Source organism: Pseudophryne corroboree, chromosome 2 (genome assembly GCF_028390025.1).
Source record: "Pseudophryne corroboree isolate aPseCor3 chromosome 2, aPseCor3.hap2, whole genome shotgun sequence".
NCBI classification, from domain to species: domain Eukaryota; kingdom Metazoa; phylum Chordata; class Amphibia; order Anura; family Myobatrachidae; genus Pseudophryne; species Pseudophryne corroboree.
In genome coordinates this window covers 186,398,746-186,411,636 of record NC_086445.1, presented here as the reverse complement: position 1 = coordinate 186,411,636, position 12,891 = coordinate 186,398,746, and the positions used below count along the sequence as shown (strand labels likewise).

At 49.2% G+C, this 12,891-nt stretch overlaps 1 protein-coding gene across 2 annotated transcripts in view; it reads left to right on the top strand.

Moving 5' to 3' along the window:
* Window positions 1-12,891, top strand: part of MAP3K12 (mitogen-activated protein kinase kinase kinase 12) — a 217,806-nt gene that overhangs the window by 125,035 nt on the left and 79,880 nt on the right. Inside the window, exon 1 of one of the 2 annotated variants that reach the window (XM_063952145.1) lies at window positions 11,066-11,446. The exons of the other annotated variant lie outside the window; for it this stretch is intronic. The gene's annotated coding sequence lies outside the window, so the exon portion shown is untranslated. Of the gene's footprint in view, window positions 1-11,065; window positions 11,447-12,891 lie in introns of those variants that run through there. 2 annotated transcript variants of the gene reach the window in all.

Genomic DNA, 12,891 nt, shown 5'->3' with positions numbered 1-12,891 from the left:
GGGGTTCCCCGTCACTGTACGAAGAAAACGACACCCCAAAAAAAAATGTAAAAAACTTATGTTTACCTTTTTTCATGTTGACCTAGTACGTGTCGACCTAGAGTCCCTGTCGACCTAAGTCTTTTCTATCTAACATACCACCCCCCCAGTTATACATATCTAGATAACTTATGCTGCAGTGAACTATACCTTTGTATTTTTATTTTGCCTAGTCCAAGCCATGGATACAAGCAGCGCATCATGGTAGATAGAGACAGGGCCGCCATCGGGAAGAGGGGGCTACCGAACAGAGAGGGGGGGCCCCTCCAGCAGTTGGTCCTTCTCACACTGCTTGCTGGCCTGGGATGATCCGTACTTCTGCCAGGCCAGCTGCAGCAGAAGCTTTCATCTGCTCCGGCCAGCGAGCACGTCTGGGTGCCATTAGCCGGGAGCAGCATAGTGTTGGTGTTGTGATGTGACCCCCACTTACATCCCCATGGGTCTTCAACCTGTGGCCCTCCAGCTAGTGTGGAACTACACATCCCAGCATGCAGGGGCGTTTCTACAGAGGAGGGGGCCCGTGTGCACATCCGGGTGGGCCCCCTCCTCTGTATGGCGCTGTAGACTCCGGCATTGTGCCGGAGTCTACTGCGCATGCGCAGGTCTCCGGAAACATGGCGCCCGCCATGATCCGGAGACCAATTTGGCTACCGCACATGCGCGGCGGCCATTTTGGCGGTCATTTCTGCCGCAATTGCAGGTCCCGGCGCTGGACTCCGGAAAGGTAAGTGTTAAAATGGGTGTGGTGTGGGCCCCCCCCTGGACCCAGGGGCCCGTGTGCATTGCACACATTATAGAAACGCCAATGCCAGCATGCACTGCCACAGTTTTGCTATTAAGGCATGCTAAAACTGAGGCAGGGTATGCTTGGATGTGTAGTTCCACAGCAGCTGGAGGGCCGCAAGTTGAAGACCCATGCCCCAGACCATCACTACACACAGACTTGTCAATTATTTATTTGTGGGTCCCACACCTTAGACCTCATGGACATACACTCCCCACCCTAAACATACAGCACCCTACCCCCCCACCCCCAGCCCAGGGATGTACACTACCTGCCCTCCCTCCTCTGAGCCCAGGAACATACACTACCCAACTCCCCTGCCCTCATGGACCTGAACTACCCCTCGGACCCCAGGAGAAGCTTCTGAGGAAGGACAGGTACTGTCCGAAACGCGTTAAGCTGGTGGCGTTCTTCGTTTTACTGTGGATGCTGTGTGACTTCTGACTTCAAAGCCTACTCCAAACTGGTGTGCTATCCGGAACCGTCAGTGGTGTCCCAATACCATTCTGGGAGGGTAACGTGATGATGTTAGAGGCCCACACCCCCACCTATACCATTTGATTGGTTACATGCTGTTTCTTTTTATGTCAATTGTGAGTGTCCTGTGTAAAATAAAACATATTGTCCCTCTAAATTTGATCTGCACCATGATCTATTCTTTTTCCATTGAGATAAAGAAAACCACTTGATTGATCATACGGTGGATTGGGAACTTAAGAACACAGACTGTGACACTTCTGGAACATCTATCATTCAGAGGACATTATTTATGTAGGTCCTTTGCGCCCACTTGTAAACTTCCATTTGTTATATTGTTTCTTTTGGAATTTTATGAGGATACCTGTGTTTTTCAAGCAGGCTGCATTGGTCCAGGCAGCGCATTTGTTCAATATATTTGTTTTTATTGGACCCCAGGAGGAGATGTTCACACGAGGGTCGGTCCACTTCTCCAAGTAGAATCCATGGGGTACCTGTGAATAAAATTATACTCACAAAAATCCAGTGTAGATCGGTCCTCTTCTGAGCTTGTAATCCACGTACTTGGCAAAAAAAAAAAAACGAAAAACCCGAACCACGCACTGAAAGGGAACTTTGCGGTCAGCGGTTGACCGCGAGTAACCTCACAGCTGACCACAAAGTTCCCACCATTGGATACAATGTAGCGCCTATGCGCTACATTGTATCTCTGCCGTGCGCAGCCTGACTGACAGCTCAGGAGCGCACAGGCAATCAGGAGAGTGCCATGACGTGGCGCTCCCTGATTGGCTGAAGGGACCCTCTGTGACAGGAGTCACGGGGGGGTCTCGGCAGTCGGGGTCCCATGTGTAAACATGGGACCCCTTTCAGTGCGTGGCTCGGGTTTTTCAGTTTGTTTTTTTGCCAAGTACGTGGATTACAAGCTCAGAAGAGGACCGATCTACACTGGATTTTTGTGAGTATAATTTTATTCACAGGTACCCCATGGATTCTACTTGGAGAAGTGGACCGACCCTCGTGTGAACATAGGTAAGTATGTGTGAATGTAGGTGTGCATGTATGTAATAAAGTTTTACTTTCAAGGTGTGTGAGTTCTGTTTTTTGTAGTAGTACTACAGGTACCAGCGGGCCTGTTTCCCCCCCCGCATGCTGGTACTTGCGGGGGAGGCTTGCTGGGACTTGTAGTACTGCTACAAAAAACAATATTCTTTTTTTTTACACATGGCTATCAGCCCCCCATCCGCAGCTCTTGGATGGGGGGGGGACAGCCTCGGGCTTCACCCCTGGCCCCTGGGTGGCTGGAGGGGGGGGCCCCACTCCTCCAGGGTACCCCGGCCAGGGGTGACTAGTTAGTGATTTAATGCCAGGGACGCAGGGACCTATATAAAAGTGTCCCTCGGCTGTGGCATTATCTCTCTGACTAGTGGAGCCAGGTGCTGGTGTTAAAAATACGGGGGACCCCTACGCTTTTGTCCTCCGTATTTTTGGCACCAGGACCAGACGCAGAGCCCGGTGCTGGTTGTTCAAATATGGGGGAACCCCTGTCAATTTTTTCCCCATATTTTTGCAACCAGGACCGGCTCAAAGAGCCCGAGGCTGGTTTGGCTTAGGAGGGGGGACCTCACGCAATTTTTTTTTTAAATTTTAACACTTTAATTTTTTTTTTTTTAAGGTGCACAATGAAGCCCTGCACGGATCTCACAGATCCGGCCGGGATTCCTTGTGTTTTGTCAGGCAGTGTTTTACTCATCACTCCTGTAAAACACTGCCTGACATTACGAATCACATCGACATCGGAAAGGACGAATGTTGCAAACTCGGCAGATTAGTAAATGACCGTATCAGGATTCAAAAAGTTGCAGTAAAATGCACCCGATACCATTCGAGTTCAAACACCCTTAAAAACGGCAAAAACACGAATATTAGTAAATATACCCCAAGGAATCACCCAACCTGCCCAGTTAAACAGCAGAGTTTACAATCCTTTTGCTCACAGTAAATGCAGGTGCATGCGCAGGACAGGCCCTGTGCATGCGGCCACAGGGCGAATGCAGAAATTCCGGTTGGATCGCGAATTGCGATCCAACCTGAATTAGACCCTTAGGGGGATATTCAATTTGGCCCGGGGTGCCGGGTGATAAGTATCGGCCGGTGGGGGCTATTTAATTGGCCCCGATAAGCCGGCGCGTGCCGCGGCTTATCTGGGGTTTTGCTTCCCCTGCCTCCGGCAGGCGAAGCAAAATGCCCGATAACAGCCCCGTTTTCAACCGAAAACGGGGCTGTTTCACCCGAAAACACACAGGTTTCACTGAACCTGTGTGTTTTCGGGTGTAAGAGGACTTGTTACCGGCCGAGCAAATTAAATAGCCCGACCGTAGCACCCGAAGAAACATCGGGGGTTTTTACTCCCGATGTCTCTTCGGACCAAATTGAATATCCCCCTTAGTCAGGAAAGAGATTCTCTGACCAAAAGCTTTCTTGATCAATTCCTTTAACCTTCCTTCAAAAGAAATTTGACACCTCTGTGGATTGGCAGGATGACAGTACCAGTAACCCAGGCCCTCCTGCTGGGTAGAGTTCACTTACATTTCTTTTACAATCTAAATGTTCCCTGGCTCAGTTCAATCACCTGGAGTTAATTACAGAATGGCATTTTGGCATACAATTTTAGAAATTACATTTCCATACAGAATATAAATGGTTACAACATACAATTTGAACAGTACCATCTTTTGGGATCAGATACATAATGGGTAGGGACACCTGCCCCCTTCAAATGGCGCATAAGGACTGTGACACGTCACAGTCTCAGATGTGCGCTACTGACTACCTCCTCTCCTTGCCAAGAGAGCCCATCAGTATTACTGTGCTCTGCACCCTTTCTGTGCTGGATAATAAAGTGGTACTGATGCAAAGTAAGGCCACATCTTAAGTTTCCCTCCCCCTATCAAACTCTCCACCTGTCTACAAAACTTTAAATGGACTCACAAGATCCATTTCTGCATCAAACCCAGTCATCTCTCATCCTCCTAACCCTCTGTTACAAACTCACTTCTACCTCACCTCTCATCCTAACTCTCTGCTACAGTACTTACTTTTACCCCATCTGTGCACCCCTGTCGGTCTGCTCTCCCCTTCGGAATGTAAGCTCTCGCGAGCAGGGCTCTCTCCCCTCATGTGCTTCTCCCTCTCAGACTATTTTCTACTCCATACTCCCTACAACGGCACCTAACCCTCGGTTCCTGCCACCCTGATGATTATTTCAGTGTCCTGTCCCCTGATGCAGAAATGTTTATATACTTGTCCTACATTGTCTTGTACTGTAAGTCACTGTTTTCTTGTTTTGCTCATTTGTTTATGTACATTGTTGGGTGCCGCAGAACCCTTGTGGCACCTTGTAAATAAATGATAATAATAATTATGGGGCCCAGGACTGGCAAATAGGCAGAAGATTGCACTTGCAGGGGCATAATAAATACGTCCGGAGTATTTAAGACAGGGGGCTGTTCTATTTCACTCTCAGTTGTAGAAGTTGGAGCGGGCCCCCTCTCTGGCCAGTCCCCTTTCCCCTGTATGTTGGTATATTACACACTGGGTCAGATTTAGTTAGCAGTAGTAATTCAAAACCCCTTTTTCTCACTCAGTAAATGTGTGCTAATTTTCCAGGAACCCATAAGTTCCTGGAAAATTACCTGGAGCTAAGGGTTAATGGGGCAGATGTATTAACCTGGAGGAGGCATAAGGAAGTGATAAACCAGTGATATGTGCAAGGTGCTAAAGGCACCAGCCAATCAGATCCTAACTGTAAATTTACATATTGGAACTGATTGGCTGGTGCCTTTAACACCTTGCACATATCACTGGTTTATCACTTCTTTATGCCTTCTCCAGGTTAATAATATGTTTGCAGCACCTGCGATAAGGACACTTACTACAGATTTATGTTCAAGTCTTCCTCAGCCTCAAACATAAATCTGCATTATGTGCATCCTGTAAGATTAGCATGGGCTGTAAGTGAATAGACCAGCCCGACTAATTAGCCCCCAGCTAAGTACCGCAACTTACTGAATCATGCCCAGTCTTGTGAGTGATGTTGTGTAGGAGGATTTAGAATTTAGAAAGTTGTATGGTGTAGGTATATTTGCTTAACAAAGTTAAAAAGTACGTCCAGAAGACGACAGTTATTTAGGTACTTATTCGTTCCATATGATTACTGACACTACCAAGGAAAAGGTAGAATAACAGTATCAACAAAAATTAAGTACCACTCATTTTGAGACACACCCCCATACGGGTGTGGTATAGTATGCCGGCGGTCGGGCTCCCGGCGACCAGCGTACCGGCGCCGGGAGCCCGGCCGCCGGCTTACCGACAGTGTGGCGAGCGTAAATGAGCCCCTTGCGGGCTCGCTGCGCTCTGCGCCACGCTATTTTATTCTCCCTCCAGGGGGGTCGTGGACCCCCACAAGGGAGAATAAGTGTCGGTATGCCGGCTGTCGGGATTCCGGCGCTGGTATACTGTGCGCCGGGATCCCGACAGCTGGCATACTGAAGACCACCCCACACACACACTACATATGCCTTTGCATGGAGTCCCTGAGTACTTCTATACATCGTACGATACCTCGAGATTACCTCCTGTACACTCTGCATCCAATACATTTCCTTCCCCAGCAGCCCCTCCCTTCCCCCTGCCTCCCTCCTCGGCACACAGCTTCTCCCGCTGTATGGCCATATCTCCGGCTCTCCTCCTATTTCACCCGTACACAGCAGCGCTCCTCCCTTCCTCTGAGATGATGTCAGGGGAAGCTGCACACAGCTGCTGCCGATCTCCCCTTCACCTTCAGCGGTCATGTGGCCTCCTAATAGCAACAGCCAGGGACCGAAGAGGTGCCCCCAATCCCCCCCATCCGATAACTGAGGGCACTATTAATAAAATAATAGGAACTGGTGCCGGGCGGGGTAAGGAGTTCAGTGACGGGGGGGAGGGAAGGGAGGCGCATGGGGCAACAACAGTATTCAGGCCAGCATCACACGGGGAACAAATATAGCAGGAGGCACACTGGTTGGGTGTAACCTGCATGGAGGGCGGAGGGCAGATACCACACAGGTATAGGGCGGACGGGTGCAGGGCGCACAGAGGCAGCTAATGCGCAGGCGTGACGGCGAGGCAGAAGTACATAGTGACGGCAGCAGCCTAAAGTGAGGAGAGAGCGGGGGGCGGCGGTCGTGTTATAGACAGCACAACGTGTGTATTGCACACTGACAGCCTGCACATTTTTGTGGTGTGTAAGACAGACAGTACATTACTGCTGTGTATATAGGAGAGACAGCACATTATTGTGGTATATAGGAGAGAGAGAGTACACTGGACATCACATTATTGTGATGTATAGGAGAGACAATACACTGGACTACTTAATACTGCGTGTCCGCTTCGTAAATAAAGCCCATAGGTATGCAGGAGATATACAGTACTTCGGACAGTACTATACATTGGAATATATGAAACTCACTGAAGAAACAGCGCGTTACTGTGGTGTAAAGAACACTGGATTACACACAGCACATTGAACAGCACATTATAGTGCGTAGGCGATACAGTACATTATTATGGTGGTGTGTATAGGTGGACAGTACATTGGATAGCACGCTTCTGTGGTGCATAGAATATACAGTACTTTGGACAGCACATTACCGTGGTGTATAGGAAGGCAGTACAATGGCTGCACATGCAGTATTGTGTTATATTGGAGACACAATAGATGGACAGCACATTATTGTGTGTATAGGAGAAACTACACAGGACATCCCATTTTTGTGTGTGTATAGGAGAAACTACACAGGACAGCACATTACTGTGTATATAGGAGAAACTACACAGGACAACACATTATTGTGGCGTATAGGAAGGCAGTACACTGGCTGCACATTACTGTGCTATATTCGAGACACAAAACATTGGACAGCACAAATAGTGGTGTATAGGACGATAGTACATTGGGCTGCACCATGGAGACACAGTCATAGGTGTGCGCAGCACATTTTATTAGGGTGTGCACCGCTAGAGGGGTGTGTTTAGCACCGCCTATTGGGTGTGGCTAGCACCACCGACTGGGCGTGTCTAGCACCACCTACTGGGAATGTCTAGCACAACTTTAAAATTAGTGCAAGTGGGAGAGATTAAGAATGCAAAAATAATGGGGGAGGACTGAATGGGATGGATACGTTGGATCGACCCTAAGTCAATCCCAGAATGCAAGCACTAGCCTGTGAACAAGGATAACATTACTTAGAGCATTTTAACTGGATCGGCATTACAACAGTAAACATGCTGGGTAGGCAGTATGTATAAAGTGTTACTCTTGATCTAGTTAACATGCTGTAAGTAGCATGCTGACAACATACCGGCACCGGAATTGATATATTCACTGTCCATCCTGTAACTACTTCCTGCACACACCTTATCCCATGTGCAGTTCTTCCCCCTGACACGTCTGATACCTGATGCAGTTCTTTCCTCTGACACGTCTTAGGCTGGGGCCACACATAGCGGCCAAGCGGGTCCCTCTGAACGGGACCCACTTAGCCTGGAGGGGGGTTTTGTCTGCACACAGATCCGGCCAGTGACACATGGAATGCTGCGGTTGGATCCTGCGGCGGCGGGACTGACGCACGTGTGGGCGCCTGCATAGGCACCCCTGTGCAGTCTCCTTGCGGCCAAGCAGGTCCCGCTGAACGGGACCTGCTTGGCTGCTATGTGTGGCCCCAGCCTAATATCTGACTCTGCTCTTCTCCGACACATCTTATCACTCACGCATCTCTTGCCCCTGACACATCTTATACCTGACGTAGCTCTTCTCCGACACATCTTAGCCCTCACACAGCTCTCCCACCTCAAATTTCTCCCCGCTCATACAGCTCACCCTCCCTTACACAGCTAATCTCATACCCCATACAGTTTCTCTTCTTATGTGCCCCCCCCATGTAGCTTATCACACCTCTTGTGTCTCCCACTCCCCTCATGCAGCTCATCTCCCCTCTTGTGTCTCCCACTCCCCTCATGCAGCTCATCTCCCCCCTTGTGTCTCCCACTCCCCGCGTGCAGCTCATCTCCCCCCTTGTGTCTCCCCCTCCCCTCATGCAGCTCATCTCGACCCTTGTGTCTCCCTCTCCCCGCGTGCAGCTCATCTCCCTCCTTGTGTCTCCCCCTCCCCTCATGCAGCTCATCTCCCTCCTTGTGTCTCCCCCTCCCCTCATGCAGCTCATCTCCCCACTTGTGTCTCCCCCTCCCCTCATGCAGCTCATCTCCCTCCTTGTGTCTCCCCCTCCCCTCATGCAGCTCATCTCCCCACTTGTCTCCCCCTCCCCTCATGCAGCTCATCTCCCCCCTTGTGTCTCCCCCTCCCCTCATGCAGCTCATCTCGACCCTTGTGTCTCCCTCTCCCCGCGTGCAGCTCATCTCCCTCCTTGTGTCTCTCCCTCCCCGCGTGCATCTCATCTCCCTCCTTGTGTCTCCCCCTCCCCTCGTGCAGCTCATCTCCCTCCTTGTGTCTCCCCCTCCCCTCGTGCAGCTCATCTCCCTCCTTGTGTCTCCCCCTCCCCTCGTGCAGCTCATCTCCCCCCTTGTGTCTCCCCCTCCCCTCATGCAGCTCATCTCCCCACTTGTGTCTCCCCCTCCCCTCATTCAGCTCATCTCCCCACTTGTGTCTCCCCCTCCCCTCATGCAGCTCATCTCCCCACTTGTGTCTCCCCCTCCCCTCATGCAGCTCATCTCCCCACTTGTGTCTCCCCCCCTCATGCAGCTCATCTCCCCACTTGTGTCTCCCCCTCCCCTCATGCAGCTCATCTCCCCACTTGTGTCTCCCCCTCCCCTCATGCAGCTCATCTCCCCACTTGTGTCTCCCCCTCCCCTCATGCAGCTCATCTCCCCCCTTGTGTCTCCCCCTCCCCTCATGCAGCTCATCTCCCCCCTTGTGTCTCCCCCTCCCCTCATGCAGCTCATCTCGCTCATCTCCCCCCTTGTGTCTCCCCCTCCCCTCATGCAGCTCATCTCGCTCATCTCCCCCCTTGTGTCTCCCCCTCCCCTCATGCAGCTCATCTCGCTCATCTCCCCCCTTGTGTCTCCCCCTCCCCTCATGCATCTCCCCCAGTGGAGCTTTCTTACCTCTATTTTGAGCTCCTCTGTGCGTGCAGTCCTCCTCCACCTCTCTTTTCAGTATCCTTTCTAGGCTTTGCGGGCCGCGGCTCCTCTTCCCGCGGCAGCGCTTACAGACGTGCGGCTATGACGTCACTACGTCATCACCGGCAATGTCTGAACGGGGACAGAGGGAGGCGGGGATATGGGAGACCACTGCCGCTGTCTAGCACTGCCCGCTCGCCACAAAATGATGTGGGAGATGTGACGGCGGGCCACTTCTTTAATTCAGTGGGCTGCAGCAGCGGACCTGGCGTGCGGGGGGTGCCCGACATTAGGGGGTGCCTGTGCGCACCAGGCACCCCCCGTGCGCACGCCTATGGACACAGTAGTCTGGAGAGCAGTGGCGTAAGTTCGTCCCAGTTTCCCGGAGGCAAAATAAATAGTGGTGCCCCCCTATTTCCTATATTAAGATAAATATATGTGTGTGTGTGTGTGTGTGTGTGTGTGTGTGTGTGTGTGTGTGTGTGTGTGTGTGTGTGTGTGTGTGTGTGTGTGAAAAGTGTATATACTGTATTTATACATATGTCTTTTATTTTGAATCACACATTTCTTAGCAGTCATAGCCAGGATTAAAGCCAATGACCTGTTACACTGACAGCAGACACTTTACTGATGGAGTTATTTGCTCCTGTAGAGGAAGCATGAGAATTCTAACTATATGAAGTTACGTGTAATTGTCAGAGAAGTATCTTCATATTGTAATTGTCAGAGAAGTATCTCCATATAGTTAAAATTCTCATATTTCCTATACAGGAGCAACAGCTTCATCAGTAAGGCGTCTGCTTCCAGTGTAATAGGTTGTGGTTTCTAATCCTGGGTGTGACACTTGTAAAATGTGTATATTCAGTATAATAAAGAGGGTGTGATTTGCAGCTATCAATTAACTTAATTCGATTCAATGGAGTCACTGAATGGGAGGAGCCCTGCGGCAGATGACTCCGTTGCCTCCCAGAGTTCTGCCTCTGCTGGAGAGACAGCACAATACATTGGTGATTATAAGAGACAGTACGCTGGACAGAGCACAATTCTGCAATGTATAGGACAAACACAGGGCACTGAGGGCAGCGCTTTACTGTGATCCATAGTACAGACAGAACATAAGAGAGCACATTATTACTCAGGAGTCAGGTATATAGAGAACAGGTAATTGAGAGTTAGTGGGACGCCAAATTATATGAATATACAGTAAGGGACTGTATATAGTGTAGGTAAGGATATAATACATGAACGAGGCAAAACATACAGGCAGACAGCACACAGTCAGTGTAGTGATATACAGGACATTGCAGAGCACCGGCACAGACACCGCACAGTTGGTATAGTGATACAGGACATTGCAGAGCACAGACAGCGCACAGTTGTACAGGGCATTGCAGAGCACCGGCACGGAGAGCGCACAGTTGGTATAGTGATACAGGGCATTGCAGAGCACGGGCACAGACAGCGCACAGTTGGTATAGTGATACAGGGCATTGCAGAGCACCGGCACAGACAGTGCACAGTTGGTATAGTGATATAGGGCATTGCAGAGCACCGGCACAGACAGCGCACAGTTGGTATATGGATACAGGGCATTGCAGAGCACGGGCACAGTTGGTATAGTGATACAGGACAGTGCAGAGCACAGACAGCGCGCAGTTCATGTACAGATACAGGACATTGCAGAGCATAGGCAGCACACCGCTTTTGTAGTGATACAGGACAATGCAGAGCACAGGCAGCGCACAGCCGGTGTGATACAGGACACCGCAGAGCACAGGCAGCGCGGGGAAGGATCAGCTCTGTGTATCTGGACTGTGTGTTGGCAGCAGGGACGGCGTGTAACCGGATTACAGCTGGTGACTGGGTGGCAGTGTGGGTGAGTGCATGTGGCTGGAAGCGCCCTCTGCACAGGGGATAGGAGACGCCGGCCGGACAGGATCCTGGATTACTAGGTGCTGGTCCAGGGTAAATATATGCCTAATGCTGTGATTGTGTCTAGAGGTCAGTGCTAATGCAATGTGCAGCTAATGGAGGCTGTGTGCTTCATTTGTACAACAGTGTAAACTGACATTGTATATTACATCATACTTCTACATGTTGTGTATACCTGACTGCACGCCGTGCACTGCATGTGCAGTAACCTCAGTAATGCATTGTTTATGTGTCATATTTTATATAATAGGCACATGTATGAGTACTTTGAACATTACTGTATTATGTATACATTTTTACTCACACACATGCATGATTGGTCGTAATAAAAAGTTTCATTTGTATATATGGGGAAAGCAATGTAAATATGAGGTGTTTATGTCTGTTGTAGAACATGTAAAAGCCTAGAATCTCAGTGTTTACCAGGTTTATATATCTCTATATGTTATCTTTTACATTTTACTCGAATAGTTAGTTTTACGTAAATGTACCCATATAATATACATACGCCAAAAATATGTATATTTCTCGATTCCTATATTACATAAAGTAACACACGTGTGTGTGTGTGTGTGTGTGTGTGTGTGTGTGTGTGTGTGTGTGTGTGTGTGTGTGTGTGTGAAGGGCTGTCCTGTGGCGGTGTGAATATGGTGTACGTACGTGTTGTGGAGACAGAAATGTTTAAGCATCTCTTTGTGTATTTGTTGTTGTGGATACATGTGATAATCCTTGTATGTGGGATTATTCTTGGTGCGTGTATGTACGGGGTGTGTGTGTGTGTGTGTGTGTATATATAAAATATTTATTTTATATATATATATATATATATATATATATATGCACAATATGTATGCTATTTACACAACGTTGCAGAGCCTGTTGTGATTGCTAAGCTGTAGCGAAGGTGTTTATTATGATGATCTACTAAAGTTATACCATTTGCACCTTTCACTGTGTTCGTTTTTCCAGTGAAGATGAAATCAGCACAATCTAAGAAATAGCGCCGTTTAGTAAATCTCTCCAGCCGCTGGAGCGTTAATGTATCACTGTTTACTTCTTCTCTGGTGATGTAATTCTCTTTTTATAGACCCCTTTGCTTTTTTCCATGTGTGTAGTTCCGTGGCCGTTATCTGCTGGTCTCCTAATGATAAGACGATTTATACCAGCGTGCCCCTGCCCGGGTGCTAGCTGTCTGAATGGGTTGTATCATGGCATATAAACCCGGTGCTGCAGATGGTAACCGTGTTTCTGTGTGTGTGAATGGATGCTCACAGTGAGTGGAGAGCAGCAGGTGCACACTACTCCTCTGCACATGTGCCTATGTGTGTACGTTTCCCTGGAAAGGCTGCCTGTGGATTTACACATGGCTGCTGGCACATTATATCAGAATGCTTTCTATGCTGGTAACTTGGGATCTATCTGACAGATTCAGCTTTGTGTAGTTATAAAAGAAGCTCAGACATTTATATAGCAGTTCC